Source organism: Amphiura filiformis, chromosome 14, assembly GCF_039555335.1.
Source record: "Amphiura filiformis chromosome 14, Afil_fr2py, whole genome shotgun sequence".
Taxonomy (NCBI): domain Eukaryota; kingdom Metazoa; phylum Echinodermata; class Ophiuroidea; order Amphilepidida; family Amphiuridae; genus Amphiura; species Amphiura filiformis.
In genome coordinates this window covers 15,071,764-15,097,180 of record NC_092641.1, presented here as the reverse complement: position 1 = coordinate 15,097,180, position 25,417 = coordinate 15,071,764, and the positions used below count along the sequence as shown (strand labels likewise).

Below are 25,417 nucleotides of genomic sequence, written 5' to 3'. Positions count from 1 at the left end.
ATAGTGTTTATGTCCAAAAGCTGTTTTATATTTATGCCAGAACTGGCTATGTCCAGTTTATGTCCATAAAGTTTGGGGTTTTTTTTGGAGCAAAAAGTGACTATGTCCAGCGTGATTGTTATTACACTCTCTCTGTATGTTGAGTGTCATCAGAAACTGGTTGACGGGTCCTGGTACTGCCCAGTTTTGTTTGTAAAATAAATTTTGAAACTTGAAAAAAAATTACCGATGCCTGTTATGTCCAGTTTTTCACTAGAAGTCTTACTATAATTTTGTGCAAGAACTGGTTATGTCCATTTCGGCCATTCTGTGCCCCACCCAGTGGACCAATACGTATGAGACCCTAGCATTAACTTTGAAACAGTACTGGTAACAGATTTTTAGAAGATTATTGTTTATGCTAGATTTTCTGATTTTTCAGCTGTGATCAAACTGTCAAACTCGTTTTTCTCAGAATGCCATTTTTGGACATAGCTATTTCTTGCTCTAAGCCCTCGATATGATAATGCTTGAGGTTCGTTCCACCAAACAAAGCCAGGTTTTGAGGTCTTATATCTTTTGTTGTATGTCAACAAAATCGCTTAAATTTTCTTACTTCATGTTGTTATAAGCAAATTATAATGTTCCAGATAACGATAAAAAATAAATACATTAAGAAAAAGTACCTTAAAGTTGCACTTTATATGTTGTTATTACTTTTTTGACTTTTTAACATGTTCTACCAGCCCTATATACAACCGTGACACTCGAAAGGCCACATCTCTGGAATGGAACGTCCGATTAAGATTATTTCTTTCATCAAGTCCCAGCCAATAAGTTAGGTCTGAATCAATGAAATAAACACAACCAAAGCGCTTGTAGAAGTTTATGTTTTTTAGTCTAGTATAATAGTCAGACCTGATTGTAAAATACGTGAGAGTAAAAACAATTGATTATTCTAATTAAAATTTAAACAGGTGCATTTTTGATATCTTATTAAAGATGTTGTAATAAACTAACCCAGCTGGCAATAATCTGATCATGGTGATATAGCGATAAATAAGGACAATTACACGATATCCTTGATGCAACGGACAATTTTATTATTGATTAACTTTTTTGGCACTATTGTCTGTTCCAAGGCCGGCGACACCGACACCTCATAATAGATAAAATCAATATAACCAGTCAGGCGCAAAAGAGGCCATAATAGACATAGAACAATACCTGGAAATTAGCATGAGGCCGCATTCATATGTAAATAGCGTATTGTTATTTAAATTTGTGCCCAGACGTATTGAGGGCGACAGTCATGTTATCCAGACAGAGAATGGCTTGATGCACCAGGCATGTCAAATTGCTGAGTGAATGTGTATAAATCCCCTTTCTGTACAGGTAATAAGCTAGTATATTTCGTGTTCCAGTTTGTTATAACAAAAAAATAAGTATTATATTAAATATATTAAGTGTATAAACTTTGAAATTGACGTGAATTTGAAGTGCAGAGCTCCAAATCTAGCTAAATCGAGTAGTGTGAAATTATGCTGTGTGACCCCCTCTGCGTGGTAGAATTATATTCATAAAACATTGAATTTCACAGATAATATGGGCAGCCAACCACGATTGATCAGCATTTAAAAGATATATTAATTAACAAAGATAAATAATCAATAATACAAATGACAATTTAACCAGTAACTAAGTCTGAAATCTTAAAATGTTGCCACGTGATTTCCCGAACACATGATATGTCAACATGTGACCATTATTCAGATTTACCGTAAGTATTTGGAGTATGGTGCACGGCTTGCAGGCAACTGTGTATTTCTTTACCTCCGTATAAAATCAATAATTCATGCTGGGAGCCAAGTAACATTCTGTCTGCTTAGTGCAGATTGGTATTTTATTTTACTTGAGAGCATAATAGAAATACATCAAGACGAATAAGGCGCCATGATGGAAAGCTATGGAAGGTCAGGTCGGGTATCAAAGGTTATTGTAACTTCAAATACTACTTGTGTTTCACACCTTGCCTCTGTCACGTATTTCCTTCATATTATTGACAGCAAGTCCTAATTTTGACTTTGCTATTGCAAAATGTCATTTCATATCAAATTAGTAGACTTTCTTGCCTGATGGGAATACCCGTCTGCCATTTCATTAAACTGGATCGTTTTCGCCTGGTTTGTGCCCAGATGTATTGGGGACGCGCTATACTCTCATTGAACAGGCAAAGTTCGCAAAACTAACAACGTTGTTATTTGCCAATATCAATTAACATGATCCAAGGGTCGAACATGAATTATTCATAACGGATCGATAACTGGCCTCACTTTCTAGCTAGTAAACCAGCGGAATTTTTCATAGGTTTTGCGTTGCTAATAGAACAACCGTGAATTTCGTGTCACCCCCTTGATATAGAGTCAAACCGATAAATCGGCAGTACTTGGAAAAAATCGTGTCGCACACATTGAATTATTATTTTCACGAATGCTTTAACTTCCATTGTTAATTTCTTTTGCATAATCAAACAACCAGATTACACTCAGAAAAATGGTAATATTTTTAAATCTTGCATTAATTCCTTTTATAAACCACGGCAGGTTGTTTGAGGGATTTATGGCCAAAACACCGTGTCGCAGATGAAATATTTTTGATATTTGAAGTTGCTAATTCTTAACCAGACGTGCATTCAGTTGGAGCATGGCTCGTATTTGAAGTAACAATCCATACCGATACAAAGCAGCGAAAATTTAAATGCCATGGCCTACTTTGAGTTTTTAAAAATGCCATCGAAATATGTCGCATTTCGTGAAACCTACGTTACCCCGACATGTTAACACGTACCTTAGTGGTTGCAAACACTGAAATTGAACCAAAGTGTCCTTAAATATACGGTTTATTATGCAAATTATATGATAGCAATGTTTGCAGATCCACATGATTTATGTATTTGAGAAAGAAATCCTATGAAATTCGAAAGTTCAGACCGTATGTTTAAGAAATGTAACATACGTTACCATTGGCCGACCAAATCCTGACCATGACTTGGCTCGTTGGATTCGTCTATAGGTAACACAATGATCATTCACCAATCAATGAATAAATTGTAGAAAAATGTAGACCTAACAAATATATATCGATTGTATTGAAGTATATTAAAGCATACCCACTCTAAAGAAGACATGTGATTCCCATGTCTTCTTTACCCCCTAAAGAAGACGAATGCGAGACGTCTCACCCCAAAACACATTCGCCCCAAAAAGGTTCACCCAATACACAATACATACCACGACCAGTTCGCCCCAATTGACTCACTGTGTAACGTTGCCGAAGTGTGCATGCGACCAATGCCAATCAATACGATCAATCATAACCGTTCCGTCACGGAGATCATTGTAGCATGATTGTAAGCTCAAATAGAATACGCAATTTCTCGCTGTGAAACGCGCTTTTTAGTGCTTTTCTCGCTAATTTTCAACCACGGAAATCTACTGCTGTGCCGGGAAACAGGCCACTTCGAACCTCTCCACTTCCGTTACACGCCAATTCAATTACACTACACTCCCGTGCACTTTCGTCCCCATTTTATACCGCGGGTATTGGGGCTGTTGTTGACTGTTTCCTGGTCGATTGCTTGAAGCCCGGCGTGTATATTATAGTATTTAAAGCAAATGGTATGCTGATTGCTGACGGACTGAAGATTGGTACTCGTAACAAAACCATAATGCACGATGATACGCCCGTGTTGCAAAATAAACTTTTGATGTCACACTATAATTATTAGCTTATATTTTCATTAACAATAATTAATTTAATACATGTGTAGGCCTATGTCTGAAATTTAGGCCTTGATTATGTATTTTGTTATATAATATTAAATCCTCGTGTACTTTATTTTACATAACAATATTATGCTTTCTCATTTTACAAATCATGTTAACTTCATATTTTGTATGATATAATAAGGACATTCATAATAAGTAGTGTTAAACATGTAAATTACTTATCGCCAGTATAGCTATGTAATAATTTACATAATATGGCAAAACAAAACATTATATAAAAAAATAAAACAAAAAAAACTCTTTGCGAGTTTTGTGTATTTTTATTTTACCGACTCAAACTCAGTTAAAATAAGTTTGTGATGTTCAAAACTTTCAAAACTTGCAGTCCTATAAACATACTAAATAATGAAACTATTAATACTGAAAATATTTGACAAATTTTTCAAAGACAAATGAGCACAACTAGCAAAACAAACGCCAGCAGCAGCTTTGAGATATTTTGTGGGTTCCGTGCTGTGCACTGACTTTTTGCCCCGCGTGTTAGCGGCGGATTATTTGCTGCCACTTGCACGAAAACGCCGGGTGTGATATGTGTTCAATCAACGGTTCCGTGCACCAAGCACGCAAAAGTACTAGAACACGGCGTACCTTGCTTGACAAGTCCCCGGGCCCGCGTCCGCGTGCTTTACACACTGATGTACGATCGATTGCTTGACAAGTCCCCGGGTCAAGTAGTCTGCTCTCAATTTGATTAAGACCCCGAGAATTACGGGCCGTGTTTTGTGTTTGCGACGAAGGCGTGGGAGGCAGTGCCGCGAAGAAGAAAAATCCAATTATTTTGTTTGCAAAACTGGTTAATCAAAGATATAAATGTAAATTAATAAAAATATATCTTTAATTAAAATACTATTATTTTGATTATATAATTTTGTATTTTATATCAGATTTATTTATAAAGGACATACTTCTCTAATATAAATGTATTTTTACAATTTTGATAATTGTGATTGACAGTTATTATGATTCATTTTGTTTTTCTTAATTTCTGCAACTTGCCTGTCAATAGGCGTATTTCTATTGGGACCATTTACCAGTAAAGAGAAAGGGATTAATTCTTCCTGGGCTATCATGATTTATAAATCCTCTTGCTCAAAGGGATAGGTGGGCTATATGTCCCTGTTTTTTACACATTTAGTTTTCTTGTTTGATCTCATTCTGCATAAGACGAACTCAGTTTCATCCCATTCAAACTTGCTCAAACTGTTAATCAATGTAATTTGTCAGTTGAGTATACCCGTAATAATTGTTCATCGAGTGGTTACTTATTTTATTGAATTCATACTAAAATATGACGACACAGACAACAAAGGTACCATACTGCGCCAATTCACCAATTCAAAGATCTATTTATTTTTGGTAACAAAGGACCACTTCGTATAGGCCTAACTTCCAAATCTGGGTGTTTGATATACCTAGATTTGGAAGGCGGGTGTGCACATTACTTATTATTTAAATTTGATTATTTAAATTTGATTTAAGGCCCCCTCCGGTTGTTACTGATAATAGTCATTATCAAATATACATTCTAATGTTAACGTTATTATATAGGCTATGTAATATGTTGCATTGATGGAAATGCTAGTATTCAACAAAGAATTTATCGGGGATTTTAAAAGCTCTTTAGACTATGCCATAGTCGAATTTTATTAAAAATATGTTATTATTATTCAAGATGAACCCATTTCGTTGAACTCAAAATTATACTGATGTTTATTAAAATTAAAGTATTCAATAGTAAAATGGTCATAAAGAGTTAAAAATATCAGATGATTAGTGACAATAAAAGTAATTGAATGCAACACTATCTTGCATAATTATAATGGCTCACTTTAATACTGAACAATTCTGATTTTGGAATCTACCAGTTTATTGATAGCGAACCCCGAAAATCCGACTATGGACTTTGAATGCAGAACACGCTGAACTTGAGTAAAATGTCTAACTGTTGTGTTGATTTGCAAAATAAAACAAAGAAAGGTGATTATCGGGCAGTAATCAAAACCATTAAACAATCCATTTTAGCATTAATTCTAGGCCTACTACAGTAAAGGGTAAGACAAAATACACTTATAAAACATGTTTGTTTTCACTTTTCAGTGCTTTATATTGGAAAATGGAAAATCACGGAAATTGTCCAATTTGTAACACAGAATTTTGTAACACGGAGAAATCGTGGCTTTAGCCTATATTATGTTGTAAAAAGAATTAAATGGGAAATAATTTCCATTTCGAATTATAGCGGAAAGAAAACACAAATTCGGATTTATGCGCGCAAAAGTAACATTTTCCAATTCCGCGCTCAATTATTTTATTCTGTTCAATACTGTTCATGAAGGTGTGCATTATGTAACTTAGGGGTGGAGTCCGAGGGTGGAGGGGTGTATATTATAAAAAATAGTTGTTTTTAAAAGGTTTAGTATGCCTACAACGTCAGAAATCCCATTCTTGCATGAAAAGTATACATACCGGATACATTACCATGCATGAAGATATAATAATGTCTCATACACGTTGCATGCACTGGAAGACACCATTATCATGAGTAGGCCTAATGTTTGAGTATATGGGTGACCGATCATGACGATGTGTGTTATGTGTGTGTGGGGGTGTGTGTGTGGGGGGGGTATAGGCCTACCGGGTGTGGTTGTATAGAGAACAACTAACCAAGCAAAGAAACAAAATTATTTGGGAAAGATTTTCCATTTCGAATTATTGGAGAAAGAAAACTCAAATTCAGATTTATGTGCGCAAAAGTAACATTTTCCATTTCCGCGCTCAATGTTTATACTGCTGAACGGGGTGTGGAGGGGTGTTATTGTTAAACGTTTAGTATGGCGTCAAAAATCCCACTCCCTACATTAAAAGTATACAGTACCATGCATGATGATATAATAATGTATGTAGGCCTACGTTCAGACGCATGCTGCATGCACTGCAAGACACCATTAAATCTTTTGGCTGCCTGCACATCTGAACATAATGGGATTTTTCCCACAAAATGGTCTTGGCCCGGGTCTTGGGAGCAAAAATTTGCCTTTTGCGTGAAAAAAAGAAGGACATGTGGGTAAAGGAGCGCGTTACTAATAATATTTTGGCAAAGGATAACCAAATTAAAATTTGACCGAAATCTTATTAATAGACCTACTGGGCTTTAACCAGTTTTGCAAACAAAATCCCAACTTTTTCTTCTTCGCGTGCCTTCCGATATAGGCCTACGTCACAATTTCAAAAAACGGCCAATAATTCTCGGGGTAGTAAAAACATACTCGATAAAATAGGTAAGTATAAAAAAACCCATATGGATGGAAAAGTACATGATCAAAAATAAAATGTTTTCATAACATAAACATAGTCAGCTCAACTGAATCTCGGGGCTGAATCACATGGGTTTCTAAAAAAATTCATAGCATTACACGTTTATAGCACCAGCCAAATTGTTCCAAAATACTCAACGTTTAATTAAAAACAGCACTGCACAGCTGACTGCATACTGTCTACAAGTGAAAATACAAATTGTATTAGTTACAAACAATGGATTGTAAAACATGACAAATTCATAAAATACATAAATACATTTTAATGGCATAAAATTCATAGAACACCGTCAAATTTGTTTACAAAGATATAGGCCTACAGTAAATAAACAAATTAAACAACACAATGTAAAGTGATTCAATAATTTTATAATAATTAAGATATGATTAATATTATACTAGTACTATTAATAATAATGATAGTTATTTTTTATTGTTATCATAAGAAAATAATAATAATACTATAATTTTTACTATAATATGAATAGGTCGTATTGATTATTCCATAATACATGAATATAAATGCAAACAATTGGAAGTTGTATTGATTGACCATATGACCGCATGCACTGCACTCACAGCACTTTACAGTTTACACAGTGAGTCAATTGGGGCGAACTTGTCGTGGTATGTACGTGTATTTGGGGCGAACTGGTCGTGGTATGTACGTGTATTGGGGCGAACTGGTAGTGGTATGTACTGGTGTGGGGCGAAACGTCCTGACACCAAGAAGACACGGGAAAAATCTAATTGTACCATTAGGGGTCTCTAGCGACTGCGAGCAATAACATACTACCCCCGGCCCATACACTTGCAATTAAATAGTGATTATTGATAGATCATTGATTATCGTGCTAAATAAGACCGTGATTATGAACTCCCTAAGCAGGATACTCTATGTACTGTTGGCCTTTTTCTTTCTAATTTGTGGGGCGCCCGCTACGGCGGCGGCCCATTATTTGGCTTGACTTTGCAAAAAGATTCTAATTTCGGTCTTGCTAGATTTACTTCGTATCTGTTTTGCTTAAAAGTATGCCCAGCTTAGAAATAAAACCACAATATGCTTGGATTTTATTTTCTTATTGTTTTCTGATATGCACGGGATAAAATGATGTGCGTATATTCTTTGTTTAAAATACAAAATTAATGGACTTATAAAACACCAAATAAACCGTGACCTTTGTATGGTCAGGTATGGTTTAAACCAGTTTACCGCCTCTTAGAACCCGATAGACGGTGACATTTGACCATTATGATTATGTATGTTTTGAACATGTTTGCACATGAACTAGTTGTTTACAGTGTGAAGAATCTACAACATGCTCATCTATCAGGGCACAGTTCTTTAACCCCAATACATTTGTGCATTCATTGAATGACCTTTGAAAATGTGAGTACAAAACTCATACTCTGCAACGTAAGGTCAAATTTTGCACTATGATTGTTTAATTGAGGTTATTGATAATATGCCACTGGAATGAGGCCAGTGTGGTCCATAGTGATTGCAGTAGCAACAGGGCCATGACCTCTGCACACCTAATCCTTAAACCAAACCAAACAACCACTGACCAATCATGAAATCACTAATTGGTTTATGTGCTTGACTGCTAACGGATTGTGACCAAAGATATTAGAACACAGCTCAGTATCTTTGTGGTGACTATCTCTGATAAAAAACATTAATTAACAAATTTCAATTCTGGTCAGCATAGAAAGCAATAAATTCGAAAGACATGACTGTGTTGAAGGTCAGAAGTGTATTTGCAACCAGAGTTGCCAACCCCGCGATATGGTAGCCCAATTAGGCGACTTTTGACTCGTGGTTCACCGTTGTTGGGCAGTTTAAAGCAATAACGTACGGTTTAGGCCTACGTCATTTTGTTAGTGTTTACCCAAAATGCTGAATGAAATAATATTTATTGTAATATGCCTAACTGCTGGGAAGGCTTCCTAGCAAGGTAAAGTGAAAGAAACTCCAATGGCTATTTTGTCCGTTTAAAATAGAGTTCTTTGGCCGATTTAAAGTCATAATTATGACGTAATTTTGTTACTTATTAATTAATTTTTAGCAGAATTAATAACATAAAAATGGGCTGTGCCCGTTTCATGAAGAATAACGCTCGATCTTACCCTTGATATAACAGGCCTGTCAATTTCTTGGAATTGTTTGATATGAAAGGAGGGTATGATTTTTTTGTATTAGTTTAAGCATTTCCTAGCATCTCTTAGCCACAGGGTTGGCTACAAAAGACACAGAGTATACCTTAGGATAAACTGGCATGAGTGCGCCGACCCCAGGTTTTCAATATTTCAGGATTGTTTCTGGACGGAGGTCGGGTGAAAAACGAAATTACGTTTACATGACTTTGTCGAAATTCGTCGTGTGACAAGAATGAGTGTATAAAGGACAGGGGGGAAGCTTCCTTATTTGTGTCTTCCAAATATCCATCATATACCCTAGGCCCTGCATAACGAAATTCAACAATATTCAATATCCAAAGCAATATCCTCACTACAATAGGCCCCCAAAACAGAAGTCCCACCCCACATAATCGCAAATTGACACGAAAGCTTCATTCCATGAAGCATTTCTCTCGTATTTGATCATCATATCCCGTCCAGCTCACATTGGGCGCCCCATTCCTTTTTAAAGGAATGTTTATTTTTTCATATTTGATATGTCTTATGATATACGGGGTCAGATGTGTCACATTTGTCTTCTTTAGGGGTAGGGCCAAACATTTCTGGAAGCGCCCATAGCCAGCAAGGTCACGTGACACAAAACTTCGGACGCTCTTAGAGGGTGTCTATCAATCTTTTGTCACAGTTCCATAACGGATTCAAGAGTGAAGTGAAAGTAGCAAGCACGGTTCGCTATGAGACTCATTTGGCCATTATATTCCAAACGATATTTGTGCAATTCAGAACAAAATATTTGGACCGTATTTTACGAAAAATTTGAATTTTAAGCAGTTGAAATCCAAAACGGAAACCAATTTCATTCAGGTTGTATGAGATATGATGTGCATAGAAATGGTCAAAAAGTTTGCTTTTCAAGCACTTTGGAGAAAATCATAATTATTTTCAAATTACTGAAAATATGCAGTTTTGTCGGTTGCGTAGGCCTCAATGTGTAAACATTGAATATTGTTAAATGATTTATTGGTTATACCACCTCCCATACACACACGAAAGTCGTGTGTGTTTTTTTTCTTTTTTCCTTTTTTGTTTGTTTTGTTTGGGTTTTTGGAAAGATATTAGAGACATTGCGATTTCCAAACGTAGACATCGGACGTACGTTGATCTATTCAAAACCACTCTCCTGTATCGAAGCAATGTCACGTATTTAGCTATTTTTGAAGATATTACACGTGCGAAATCGACGTAGATACATCGTTGAAAATGCACAAAATTTGTCCATTTTACAATATATTAAAGACAATCAAAGATAATGAACATATAAAGGAAAGTCTAATTATTATTATGATCCTTTTTGTTTGTAACAAATCATTAAATAAAGGTACAGCGATGTGTTAAAAATGGACTAAATTTAAACGCAATATTCACACGCAGAGATTGCCCATTGAAATGTATGTGATACTTTGCGTTAAAAAAATTACATTGCGATTTCCCATTTTGGATCCAACGTAGAATAAAAAACGCAGATGCTACGTTGAAATATGCTGATTTTACCTCATGTCTAAGTCCATGCAACGCGCCCAATTTTCAGGACGAAAAAGTCTCATTTTGAAAGTAAAGCCATGATGTATGTATGTAGTGATCTTTAATCTACCAAAATATATGTTTTGGGGCAACTATAATATTTGGGGAGCACAAAAAACAATTAGGTTTAATCAGCATGTAGGTCAAAATTTTAATCAAAATCAACAGCGGTCTGTTTGAATCTATGCAGAGACTCAAATTACTGCTTTTTTCATCACTATGCCCTCTATCGACTTAGGTTAGAAGCTGTTAGATTAGATCAAATATTATAGTCTTTATTCTGACTTTCTTGTTCTCCTTCGTGACGAATGAGCACAATCCAGTCTGGAACCGAGACTAGCAATATTCAACACCGTATTAACGTACGCGAAAACGTACGCGAAAACGTACGTGCTACGCGCTGCGTTTGGAAAATCGCAATGTCTCTATTGCCCTTCACGTACACTACTATGGGTTGCGACCAACGCAATAATGTTAAAGGTGAACCTCATTGAAAATAAAGTTATATATCAATGGAAAGCTTATAATGTCAGGATACTAAAATTATTTTTCCGATTTTTTGATGGCCAATAAAGCTGAAAAATTAAAAAATGAATGAATTTTTGGTCTTTTTAAGGCGCCCAAAAGCACCCAAATCAATCGTCTATGACCTTGAGAATGCTCGTGACGTAAGCTCAGGGTTCGCAGTCACGTGATCCTACTCGGAAACACGAAAACAAGACTTGCTTCCTGTACTTTGCAAGCTGCCCGGCAAGTCTGATTTTCACAATAAAGCTTGAAATTAGAGGAATCTTCAAGTTGCTGGTTCCTTCTAGGCCCCCTATATATATTAGAAATAATAGAATTATTGTCAGCACATAAATTTTCCGTAAATTTTTGACAAAATCAGTCATAACTCGCTGGGTATAATTGGGTAATTGAGTTTGAATTTCGCGCTTGGATCAATTCCATGCGCAAACTTGCTGCTACCGCTCATGTCATGGACTGAATAAACATGATCGAAAAACAAATTACATACTTGTTTGTGACATTTCTATTCTTGATACATTTGAAAATATCTGATATTTAAAAATATCGTCTTGCAGTAATCAAAAATTAATTAAAAAAACGCCGATTTCATCAAATCCAGCCCATAAAGGTTTTCATATTTAGCGCATTGCGGTAAATACATTCTTTCCACGCAATCATACGATTGAAAGAAACATACTTTATTATAAAATAAGTACAATTGAGGCTTAGTAGATGGAATTCTGAAATATTGTCACTTGTGTCACGATTCTTTAATGATAGTACAATCAGTGAAACATTCATGTTTTATGGATTTATACCGAACAAGATGCGTAAATTGCTGATGAAGAAATAGCATTCACCCGACCAAGGTGGATATGCGCAAACACAGCGAGTCGCCAAGTTCGTCCTCCGGTATAGCACTTGCGGTGCGGTGTGTGTTGCAGCAGGTGTGATCAAGTCTGCTTTTGTATGCATTTTCGCAATTAGGCTTGAAATTAGAGGAATATTCAAGTTGCAAATAATAGAATTATTGTCAACACATAAATTTTCCGTAAATTTTGGACAAAATCAGTCGAAACTGGCTGGGTATAATTGGGTTATTGAGTTCGAATTTCGCGCTGTGATCAATTCCATGCGCAAATGCTTGCTGCGACCGGTGACCGGTCATGGCATAATAATAAATATAAACATCAAATTAAATACTTGCTTATCAAGTGACATTCCCTGTTCTTGATTCATTTTAAAATATCTGATTTCTAAAAATATTGTCTTGCAGTAATCAAAAAAGATTTCATTAAATCCAGCTCATAAAAAGGTTTTCATATCTAGCGCCGTGATCATTCCCCGGTCGGATATCGTTCATTGCGGAAAATATTCTTTCCATGAATTGACAATTGAAAGAAACAAATACTTTATAAATACAATTTAGGCTTGGTAGACCGTTATTTGATGGAATTCTGAAATCTAAATTATAATATTGTCATTTCTGTCACAGTTCTTGATGATAGCACAATCGGTGTAGCCCTACTGAAAAAGAAAAACATCCATGTAATTGTTGTATGGATGATGGTAGTAGCGAAATACTGAAGAAATTGCAGGAGCTGATGTCTGCGAGGCGGATATACCCAAACAGCGCTAGCCTTCGTCTTCCGGGAGCACTTCTCTGTGTATTAGCTGATTTGATCAATCGTTCCTTGATATTTGGAACATTTACAGGAATAAATTTTGCTGATGAAGTAGCAATAAGTTGGAAATATCAGAATGTGAATATCAAATCGGTCATTTTGTCTGCAAGTACAGTACAGTCGCGGATACCGAACACTCGGCGACTCAGTCAGCCACTGAGTTCATCCCGTATGTATCTACGAGTTCGCCTATCATACATGACCGGTTGTAAAGCTAAGAAATAATTAAAAATCCTGTACATGTACCTTATTCTATTCCTTCATTTTCTCATTGTGATAAGTTTATCTCAACTTGGTGTGACGATCTGAACTGGTAGCACTAGCAGTTATTTTTGCAATCTGTTTTCATTCCGGTTCTTCGGCGAATCTTCGCTCTTCGTGCTTTACTGTAATATTCCCTATGCATATCGTGGATGGCTTGGCCTATCCCAAATCACCCCGGCCAGCACTTTTTCCATTTTTATCCACACACTTTATTCAGGAACTTCATTCTTGACTTGATCATGATGTTTCCTTCATGTTATTCTTATTTTATTGAAGATATTTTTCATGTAAAGTAAGTTGACAATGACTTAATTCGTACATTGGCCCAATGCATGCCACAGTATTGTGTTTACAATCAAACCCGGAAGTAACTGTGTGTCCCCGAGCTGACGTCATCAACGAAAGCGCCCAATTTGAACGATTTCGTTTTGTAATTTAGGGGGGTGCCAATATCCAATCTTTGCATGGAGATTTTGTCTAGCCTGGTACGTTAGGCAAATAAAAAATATTCTTTTCTGCTTCCTGACATCATAAGCTTTCCATTGATATATAACTTTATTTTCAATGAGGTTCACCTTTAAAACAGATGTTAGTTAGTAGTAACAACACGAGAATAATGTCATGGAAGGATTTGCTCACAAAGCAACGTGAGGCCTACACGTCAAACGGGTTGAGGTACAAGCAAAATGATCTATATCCCAAAAATTCCACTGTCCCTGAATTGACTTACGCATATTCAATATTTTCCAGCATATTAACGCGTCTTCCCTCGTTGATTTGCGCTGTGCTGATGTCATAGCCTATTACTTTATTAAAGTACGGCGCCAGACCAACCGTGCCCTGTCCCGATCCGCAAGCAACATCTACCGCCACGTTCAGAGATGTTTGTTTCTGTGAACAAAATGCAAGCAGCTTTAAAATTGCCTTGTTATAATTATAAACACATCTTTAAGAAATTAATGTTATAAACCAATAAATAACTTTTCGAACGCTACTCAAATCACCAGTTAATGTTTGATTATCAGAAAAGAGAGCGAGGTACACCAATTCACACAGGCGTGTAAAGGGTAAAGCTTATAGAATAAAGACCAAAAGAGCATAATGAAGACCTGAGCGCAAGAAGACCGTAAGTCCACTTGACCCCTCAACATGTATACGCTAAATTTGCGTATAGTTTAGTATAGTTTGGTTATGTTTTATACATGTTCAGGGGCCAAAGCAAATCTTTCACAATCTTTCATGATGTTTTTACCCCGGAACATGTATTAAACATTATGAAACCCTAAGAAACTATACGTAACTTTAATGTATACATGTTGAAGGGCCAAGTGGACTTACGGTCTTCTTGCGCTCAGATCTTCATATTCTTGCTTGTGCCATAATAATAATATTAACCCTTTAACAACCTCAGCTGTGTAACTCACACAATTCCCACTAAAAAGTGGTTCTTTTAATTTGAGAAAAAATTAAAAATCGGACTTTTCGTACTGATCATACTATAGATGATCCCCGGAGATGATCTGATCAGACTGTAATATTCTGATCACACTATAGATTAGGTTGACATGTCACGTCATTGTCATGCAATTTGTCTGTGTTATGCCCCTTGTTCCTTCCCCGGAAATGTGCGCGCGCATCCTGTTTTGTTCAGTGAAAATAATGAAGAAAAAAAAAAAAAAACACAAACAAACGAAAACACAAAAAAAACAAATTATTTGACAAGTCCATCGCATCAAATTAAAAACTATGGGTAATTTGTGAAACTGACCTTTTCTTTGAGGTATTTGATGACTGTTGCAAGTACCTTCGGATCTGCTTTAGGCCTGTATTTGGTGTAAACAGTCGCATGTTCCGCCTCCGCGAACTGCTTGCGAGTAGCCGCGTTCATGTCTTAATCAACGGTAGCCTGAAAAAGCATAACAAATAGTGTCCGCACACTTGTAACAAAACAAAATTCTTAAAGACACTAAAACTAAATTACGAAATAAAGTTGTCGAAAGATGAACAAATTTGTTCTGCGTATTTTATTCCTCATTCGATACGATACGACTTCTTTTCCGCAATTTGAATGAAAAGTGAGTTTTTCAATAGTGACAAAAATTTACATTGATTCTTGTTCTCGAAGCACGCAATTATTGAACACAGTGGAATGAGCGTTCATCTGTTAGGCTGTAATAAGCCCGTAACTAAAGGCAGCAGAAATCGCGGAAATGTGTCACTTTTAAAACCCCACCTTTTGTCATTCAAATGCATATAGCTTAGGGAACTAACTCGTAAATCGAATATGGAGTATCTCATGATAACTGTTAGCCTAAACAACTTGGACATTATTTTGAATTTAGAGTGACAAAATAGCATGTGCGAATAGAAGTCAAGGCGTGTGGAAATGCTTTGGCGACGATCAAACATGCCTTCGTTGCACTCCCAGGTCTTAAATAACTAACATATTTCGGTTTTGGTTGTTGTTGAGGATTGTGGACATATATACGCAAAAGTGTAGAATTATCGGTCAACACGAATTGCATGACATCACACAAAAAGACCTTGTACCAAATTGAATCATTAAATAATAACACAAGTATATTTTAAGAATTGCGTATGAGCTAACAAAATTGATCATGCTAAAATAATAATCTGTAAATGTTCTTCTTCCATTTACAACGTAAATTGCGTTCCTGTGTCAAATATTTCTATGCAAAATTCAATAGTAAAAATGGCAAACCCTCAAACAAAATGATAATAATGCCTTTAGGGTCGATAGAAAACTACTGATAGTTTATATCCATACAACAAGGTACATACCAATTTCTTCAAAAACTCAAAGTGTTATGTTTCCGAGCAAAATGTTTTCACGTGGCACATCAGATGAAACTTGACAGATGGCAGCTGAAATTCCAAATGAATATAAAAATACACGCGCCCGGTACACGATTGCCTCCAATTTAGCTGGCGTTGGTAGGTAATCATGGTGACGTAGTTATATCATAAATTAACGGTGTTACTGTATGTCCGATTAATTTAGAGACCCGGTTTTCTTTTATTATTATTAATTATTTGAAAAAAATTATGGCTCATATAAGTCATGAGAGAATATTTTCTAGTGGACCTCGGACCTGACAAGTTGTTGGTAACATTTTGAAATGTTTGTCTTCAATGTCAACAATGTCAACGTATGTTGAAAATAAATCGGGACCAGCGAATTATTCCTAATGATGTCATGCAGTGGAAAATGATATTGATCAGCAATGTGTTGTACCGACAGAACGGAGCATCCCGCCTGGCTATGTAATAAAGCGTGGAGACCTTTCAAATAATGAGCCCGCAAAATCGTTGACTGAGAAGAAAAGCTGTCTTATTGGTAGGTACATTCTCTTAGATTTTATGTAGTGATTTGTTGATTATCATACCTTTTATTTCAACAATAAGGCGAGTCTGCACATTATCGCCGCCCACTTTTGTGGTGACCACGAGCCCTTCGCCGTTATCAGTGGACTTCGGGTGTATATTTATTTATTTATTTATGCGACGAAAAACGAAAACCCTGTTCTATTTTGAACAAATTGGGAAACTAATTTTTTTTGTATTTTCTCAAATTGAAATTTATTTACAGATTTTTGTGATTTTTTGGGTTATTTAAAAATTTAAAAAAAATACCAACCGACCGACCGACCCTACTTGAAAGGTCCGTTCGCCCGTAGAACAGGGTTTCTCTCTTTCTCGCCTTACTTATAATTTTATAAATATTATTTGTCCCTCCCCTTCCCCAAACCCACCCCTCCCCTTTTACACTCATAAATTAATTGGTTTTTTTGCTAACTTTCCCCTTCCGTGTAAAGTAAAACTTTATAAGTCGGTTGAATCAAACTGAACAAAATTGACGTATACAATTACAATATAATACCATGACAATAATGTGTATGACGGATCTAACTTACTAGCTGAATAAACCTCAAACCATGCATCACATACGTGACTGTACGTCAAATTGTCATATAACGTATGAGCGTGATGTATAGTATACGAGTCTTCCTCAACATCTTCCAGCCGGGATGATTAGATCATGTACAGTCATCTACGTGTTTATACTCTAAATTGTACGTCAAAGGGTGACAAAGGGTGTACAGATTACCGATTTAGCATGGGGACACAAAAGGTGCTTAAAAACACATTTTGAATTTGTTTTTTGTCCATTTGCGAGCGAATGAGTAAGTTAGAGTTGAGGAGGTCGGGCGGGGACATCTAGCCTATTAGTTTGAGAGGGTCATTATGCCGAAAAGGGCTAAAGTTATAGTTTCCTCAATTTACGTTGTAATTAGAGTTAAAATTAGGGTCAGAGTTATGTTCATTGGCGGCACTACGGGGGAATACTTATCTTGACTCCCAAATAAATAAATCCATGACCCCTTCCTTCCGAAGAAAATGACAGCCCCTAAGTTCCCTACGTGCAAACATTATCAAATAACATCATCGGCAGCTACCCAGTTCTGACCTTAATGCCAGTAAGAATCACATTTCGTCATCAATATGGCCAATTGCCACGCCCATTTAGCACGGAAATAATGAAATATAACTTTTAAATCAGCGATATCTAGCTTTTCCGTCATAATTTTTTTTTTTCCGTAATGGAAAATCCAAATAAAGAGTTTATGTGTCGGGTCAAATTATTTTGCCCTTTGCAATCAATGCCACTATTTTGCAAAGCCAATTTTCCTTGTAACCTGTCATTTTCGCCTATACTTTTGCGTGTGGAATTTGTGCACATCCGGGTACATCGTTGAACACGGTATGGCGACTTGTAGATGTCACGTGCGCATTTATATATGCGCATTTATATATACACCCGTAGTCCACTGGTTATATAGTCCAGGCAAACTAATTGAGTTTTTAGGTAAAGGTCATACAAATTGCAACCGAATTTTTTCACCACAATGTATTTTCTATAAGGGAGGGCGAGTTAGCGCAGCGGTAATTCCCTCGCTTTGCACCACTGAGGTCCCGGGTTCAAGCCCCGGCGCGGCCCAAGGACTCATGTGCACTTGGTTTATCCCGATTCCATGCTCGCTCTCGCAGGTTTTCTCCGGGATCTCCGGTTTTCCTCCTGTATCGCAAAAATCGGTGATTTGTTGTTTGGTTATCACAAACTTCTTTCACCCGATGGAATTTGGGGAGCTGCACAGATAATTGGTGGGTGTTACAATCTAAATGCGGATAGGTGTGCGCCGTTCGGCAGCAACCTAGTTGATGCGAACATATATCATAGCGCGTCACTAGCAAAAACTTGTCGCAGCTCATACGCGCTAAATTGTCCGCGTATGCAGGTGATATTGCAAACACATGCAACATGACAGTGGGGTGATTTTCTTTGGTTTCATTAACCATTGTTAACCCTCTTGATTCCAAAGTATCCATTAAGTTATATAGTTTCACTCAATATGATGTTCTTCAAAAATCGAAAACCAAAAGTGGTTAAGCCAGCAAACAAAATGAGATATTTTACATGTATCTGTAATTTCAAATTGAATTGAATTTGAACTTTGTCAATACTGCCGTTTTTTCTCGTTGTTTTGCATATAGCAAAAATACTTGTAGGCCTACCTATGACAACTTTAATGACTTATCCTTCACTCCTAGCTATGCAATTGATAAACAATGTTAATTTTTTGCAGGCTATCACTGAATAGGCCTTTAATTATTAACTTAAATATTAGCGGATCCCGTTATTTATCATGTTTAGAATTATATTAATATTACTCAAATATCCTCTCATTTTAGGCATGTACCCAGCAAACACAAAACATTTTCGACATCATTCGCAAAGGTTAGATAAGGTTGCAAACGTTTAAATGTCGGGTTATTTAAAGGGTTATAAAGGGTATAAAACGTTTTCTAAACACTCAAAAACGTTATACTGCAAACATTCTAACATAATGTTATTTCAGTGTTGACAAAATATTTGGCAAAAACTATTTGCAAAACATATTTTTTACAATAACACTTTGAAAACACTTTAGAAATATTAAAACGTTTTCATAACCTTTATATAACCCGACATTTAATTTACTTAAATCAAAACCCAAATGTTTAAAACGTTTTAACGTTTTTTGTTTTTGCTGGGACAACTTGGTTCGATCTACTTATCATTCTCGTTTTATCATTAAGTTATATTTATTAAGTCAGTTGCACGCGAAGTAAGTCAGATGTGAAAATTGACATTTTATTAAAAAAATAAAATTGACTTCATGTGATATATATTTCAAATGACAGAATTTTACCTTAAAATACTATTGAAATAATTTCATTATATTAATAATCAGTAAAATAAGAAACTACTTTAAAATAAATAAGTTATATGATACTAGTTAATAAGACAAATAAAAAAGGCCGTTTGATATCACCCCTTTTATATATTTTATATAGGTCTATAGTATATTTTGTTATCTTGGTTATTATTTTATCTTTCTTTTCCCTCATTATTTAATTCTGCCTTCCTTCTCATCTTTATTTTATAAAGCTTTCTTTATGTCTTTCAATTATATTAAACTGGTAAGAAGTATACAGTACATGAGAAAATTGTGGTGTTTTTTTAATTATTATTTATTCTATGGTTTTCTAACCACTTATTATAAATCTGACATATTTCTGGTGAGTTTTGTAACTTTTTAAATTCTATTTTTTGATTTAATTTTTAATGCTATACAGTAATGATCATGTGATAACCGTTACAGTTTGTTAAAAAGACCTGACTCAATATGTAAGACTCATGTAATATGTAAATATTACATTATTACATGAACCCATGCACGTTGATAGGGAAAACAACCCTTCAACAAATATCTACGTGCGTTCTTTTTGACAATAACACGCAACAGATGTTGACCATTAATTCTGTTTAAAGGAGTATTTCGTGATCCTAGTATCCTCTATTTTGGTCATTTTTCATTAGATATCCACGAAAAAAACCTATTCCCAAAATTTCAGTTGATTCCAATTTTGCGTTCGCGAGTTATGCATGATTATGTGTATTACATTACACTGCTCCATAGACAATGCGTTGTAATTTCGTTCTGGTGCACCAGAACCAAATTCAAATTTCACGATATCTTTGCTAAACGAATTAATCTGCAATAAATATTTTGTACATAAACATTATGTAGCCAGAGGTTTCCAGTGATATAAAAATCTCAACTTTTTTTGAGAAAAGTGGGGGGGATGAGGCTGTGGATCACGAAATGTCCTTTTAAATGATGCTGTAGTGACATCAAAGACCATTTCAAACAACTGTTACATGTAGAAATATTCACATAAACGATCAATTTTAACCTTTGATAATGTCTATTTTATGGATAAATTTGTTAAATAATGTAAGATCCGTGTTGTTGAGTTTGTATTGTCGACTATGCTGACGTGTAGAAAACGTCATTCGGACCAGCTGTGTACAAAGAGTTTTGCAATGATGTGATGTGTAGATCTGAATCGTGGCAATTATGAGCGTGTTTATATTATAGTAAATTTGCTGAATTTTAAGTACATCTTTGACGATTATCTTTAATTTATCGCTACGGCTGCTGTTTATAGCGAATCAAATTTACCAAATTTAACGTGGCTGTGTACTCTAGACATTGTTTCATTCGCGAAATTGAGCTTTTTTGAAATGTATTTACTTTGTTATGTTTTTTATAAATACAAGGAAAGAAAATCCAGATTTGTTAACTCTAACTGCTCGATTTTATGGATTTTCTTTCATTATTTCACTCGTTTCCGCACTTTAAAAGGGAAGAAAATCTTTGTTGTATCATCGAGGTACACGCGCGCAACAACGCATCGCGTTTTGTATTCGCGCAATTTGTTAACGCACAGATACGCAACGCATACGCAACGCTTATCTGCATGCGCGGCGCATCTTATGGAAGCATCACGGAAGCACTGATTTCACAAAACCCTAGCGGTCAAACGGCTCCGTTTTAGCTGATAAAATGTGAATTTTTTCAAGTTCTTTCCCCCGATTTAAACATCAAGATATGAATAGATTTCGCCCAAACTTCTCAAGGGTCTGTGGATTTACCCGATGTTCACGTAATGTAAGGTAGAAAAACGAGAAATGCCGTATTCTCCTGTGAGCTTTGATCAAAGTGCAAAATGTGACCACTTTAAACTTCAACGGCCTTTATTTGAATGTTCATTTTCTCGGTAAAATGACGATTTAGGTACACGATAACTCAATAAATACAACATCTATAGGTAAACAATTACGCTCATCATAAAAAGCATGATCGACTTAAGAAACGGTTTTCTCATTTTTTTATATTTTGGTCTATTTCCGATTTTAGTCATCATTTTGTGCAAATAGGCGTTTGTGAATTTTAAAAAGTTCATTTTGATGCCTTATATGGTCAATATTTCAAAGAGTAAGGCCAATATCAAAAAACTAAAAAAACCGTTTTTGGAATGGTGCCTCAAGACTAAGAAAAAAACAAAATAAAATTTTTTGGAAAGAGTGTTTTTTTGTTATGATGTACCGAACAAAAATTGCCAAAAATTCACTGTTTTGTGATTTTCTTCATAATTGTTGTTTTTACACCAAATCTGTATTTATATTGAGATTTATTGATGTCTTGCCTTTATAAAAATGTATACTTTTATATGTCTTGCGTGAATAATTGCAAAGTTATAGCACTTTTACTACATGCATGTCTGAGAGTACACAGCTGCCTTAAAATAAATATTCCTCCCTCAAATGATAAGATAATAACTGCAAACATGGGCATCAATCCTGGGAGACAGGGAGACATAAATCCCGGGGGGCAAGGGGAGTGGATATCCCTCATGTTTTTAGATATATGACACAATATCAAATCCCTCCATGTTTTGTCAAAATGCAAATTTCATGTCAGTATACGTATACAGAATTACAGTAGATCAACCGATAAGCAAACATTTGGAAATTATTTGTTAGTAATGACAAAAATTCACAAGCAGTTTCACATTTACAAAACAGAAACAAAAAAAAAAGTCGAATTTATGTAAATTATGGAAAACAGATGCATGTGGCATGATAGAGGCAATGCTCTTGTATTAACAAAACTGTCTCCAGTCATAAGCATAATTACAACCAGAGCTGCTGTGACTCACGAGCCACGAAGGTTAGGCGGTGGCTTCTGACTTTGATGACATCTGCTTGACATTGACCTCAGAGGCGGATTTAAGGAAAAGGGCCCTGTCAGCAAAATATCCCGGTGGCCGGGGCCCAATGGTAAAGAGTTGAAATCAGGAACGTACCTGAATTTTTGTCGGGAGGAGAGTAACAACAAAATTTGATAGTGATCATTAGTTCGGCCCAATGTTATGAGATACGTGCGCGTAGTGCGCAAACATTCATTCCATTTCATACTATTTGAAGTAAAAGTTGATGTAGGCCTATATTATTTCGGTAAATTTCGCAAGAAGCGCGCGAAAATTTGCAATTTCACACTATTCTATACCCAATTCGAGGGTTTATCAGATTTGTGAGTGTTTCATACTGCAGTTACTGTCCGTTTTCCTATACACAATACACAGTGCTCTTGTTGAGTTTGTATTGTCGACTATGCTGACGTGTAGAAAACGTCATTCGGACCAGCTGTGTACAAAGAGTTTTGCAATGATGTGATGTGTAGATCTGAATCGTGGCAATTATGAGCGTGTTTATATTATAGTAAATTTGCTGAATTTTAAGTACATCTTTGACGATTATCTTTAATTTATCGCTACGGCTGCTGTTTATAGCGAATCAAATTTACCAAATTTAACGTGGCTGTGTACTCTAGACATTGTTTCATTCGCGAAATTGAGCTTTTTTGAAATGTATTTACTTTGTTATGTTTTTTATAAATACAAGGAAAGAAAATCCAGATTTGTTAACTCTAACTGCTCGATTTTATGGATTTTCTTTCATTATTTCACTCGTTTCCGCACTTTAAAAGGGAAGAAAATCTTTGTTGTATCATCGGGGTACACGCGCGCAACAACGCATCGCGTTTTGTATTCGCGCAATTTGTTAACGCACAGATACGCAACGCATACGCAACGCTTATCTGCATGCGCGGCGCATCTTATGGAAGCATCACGGAAGCACTGATTTCACAAAACCCTAGCGGTCAAACGGCTCCGTTTTAGCTGATAAAATGTGAATTTTTTCAAGTTCTTTCCCCCGATTTAAACATCAAGATATGAATAGATTTCGCCCAAACTTCTCAAGGGTCTGTGGATTTACCCGATGTTCACGTAATGTAAGGTAGAAAAACGAGAAATGCCGTATTCTCCTGTGAGCTTTGATCAAAGTGCAAAATGTGACCACTTTAAACTTCAACGGCCTTTATTTGAATGTTCATTTTCTCGGTAAAATGACGATTTAGGTACACGATAACTCAATAAATACAACATCTATAGGTAAACAATTACGCTCATCATAAAAAGCATGATCGACTTAAGAAACGGTTTTCTCATTTTTTTATATTTTGGTCTATTTCCGATTTTAGTCATCATTTTGTGCAAATAGGCGTTTGTGAATTTTAAAAAGTTCATTTTGATGCCTTATATCGTCGTCCGTATTCCATAGTGGCGTATAGTGGGGCGCCGCGAATAAACAACTTTTCGAGAAAATCGGGTTTGAAGAAATGCCAATTTAAAATCGAGTTGTGTAAATCAGACATTCATTATATTTTGTAAATGATGTGAAATTTCTGTAGTAAACTAAATAGATTTTATTGTTATATATTTTTCAAAAGAAATAAATACATACTTTTGCTGGCAAACTGACAATAAAACTATACGTCACTATGGAAAACGAACAAAACGCAATACCCTAACCTTTTTTCGTATTCCATAGTGGCGTATCGACCATACGCCACTTTTTATACACATTTTATAATTATGAAATATCGGCAAAAATGAAAAACATCGTATTCCATAGTGGCGTATAGGTCCGATACGCGTACGCCACTATGACATACGATGTTTTTCATTTTTGCCGATATTTCATAATTATAAAATGTGTATAAAAAGTGGCGTATGGTCGATACGCCACTATGGAATACGAAAAATGTCACTTTGTAACTATACGCCACATTTAATTAATTAATTACTAATTAATTAGCTAATTATGACTGATGAGACTTAGAAAAAATGAAAGAGAACATCATTAAAGACATATGTGCCAATTTTCAAAAAAATGACCAAAAATCACTATACGCCACTATGGAATACAGCCGACGATATGGTCAATATTTCAAAGAGTAAGGCCAATATCAAAAAACTAAAAAAACCGTTTTTGGAATGGTGCCTCAAGACTAAGAGAAAAACAAAATAAAATTTTTTGGAAAGAGTGTTTTTTTGTTATGATGTACCGAACAAAAATTGCCAAAAATTCACTGTTTTGTGATTTTCTTCATAATTGTTGTTTTTACACCAAATCTGTATTTATATTGAGATTTATTGATGTCTTGCCTTTATAAAATGTATACTTTTATATGTCTTGCGTGAATAATTGCAAAGTTATAGCACTTTTACTACATGCATGTCTGAGAGTACACAGCTGCCTTAAAATAAATATTCCTCCCTCAAACGATAAGATAATAACTGCAAACATGGGCATCAATCCTGGGAGACAGGGAGACATAAATCCCGGGGGACAAGGGGAGTGGATATCACTCATGTTTTTAGATATATGACACAATATCAAATCCCTCCATGTTTTGTCAAAATGCAAATTTCATGTCAGTATACGTATACAGAATTACAGTAGATCAACCGATAAGCAAACATTTGGAAATTATTTGTTAGTAATGACAAAAATTCACAAGCAGTTTCACATTTACAAAACAGAAACATAAAAAAAGTCGAATTTATGTAAATTATGGAAAACAGATGCATGTGGCATGATAGAGGCAATGCTCTTGTATTAACAAAACTGTCTCCAGTCATAAGCATAATTACAACCAGAGCTGCTGTGACTCACGAGCCACGAAGGTTAGGCGGTGGCTTCTGACTTTGATGACATCTGCTTGACATTGACCTCAGAGGCGGATTTAAGGAAAAGGGCCCTGTCAGCAAAATATCC

At 35.7% G+C, this 25,417-nt stretch overlaps 1 protein-coding gene across 1 annotated transcript in view; it reads left to right on the top strand.

The window, feature by feature from the left end:
* Positions 1 to 16,410: 16,410 nt before the first annotated feature.
* Positions 16,411 to 25,417, top strand: part of LOC140169223 (uncharacterized) — a 35,970-nt gene continuing 26,963 nt past the window's right edge. The window contains exon 1 of the mRNA XM_072192480.1: positions 16,411 to 16,681. The gene's annotated coding sequence lies outside the window, so the exon portion shown is untranslated. The remainder of the gene's footprint in view (positions 16,682 to 25,417) is intronic.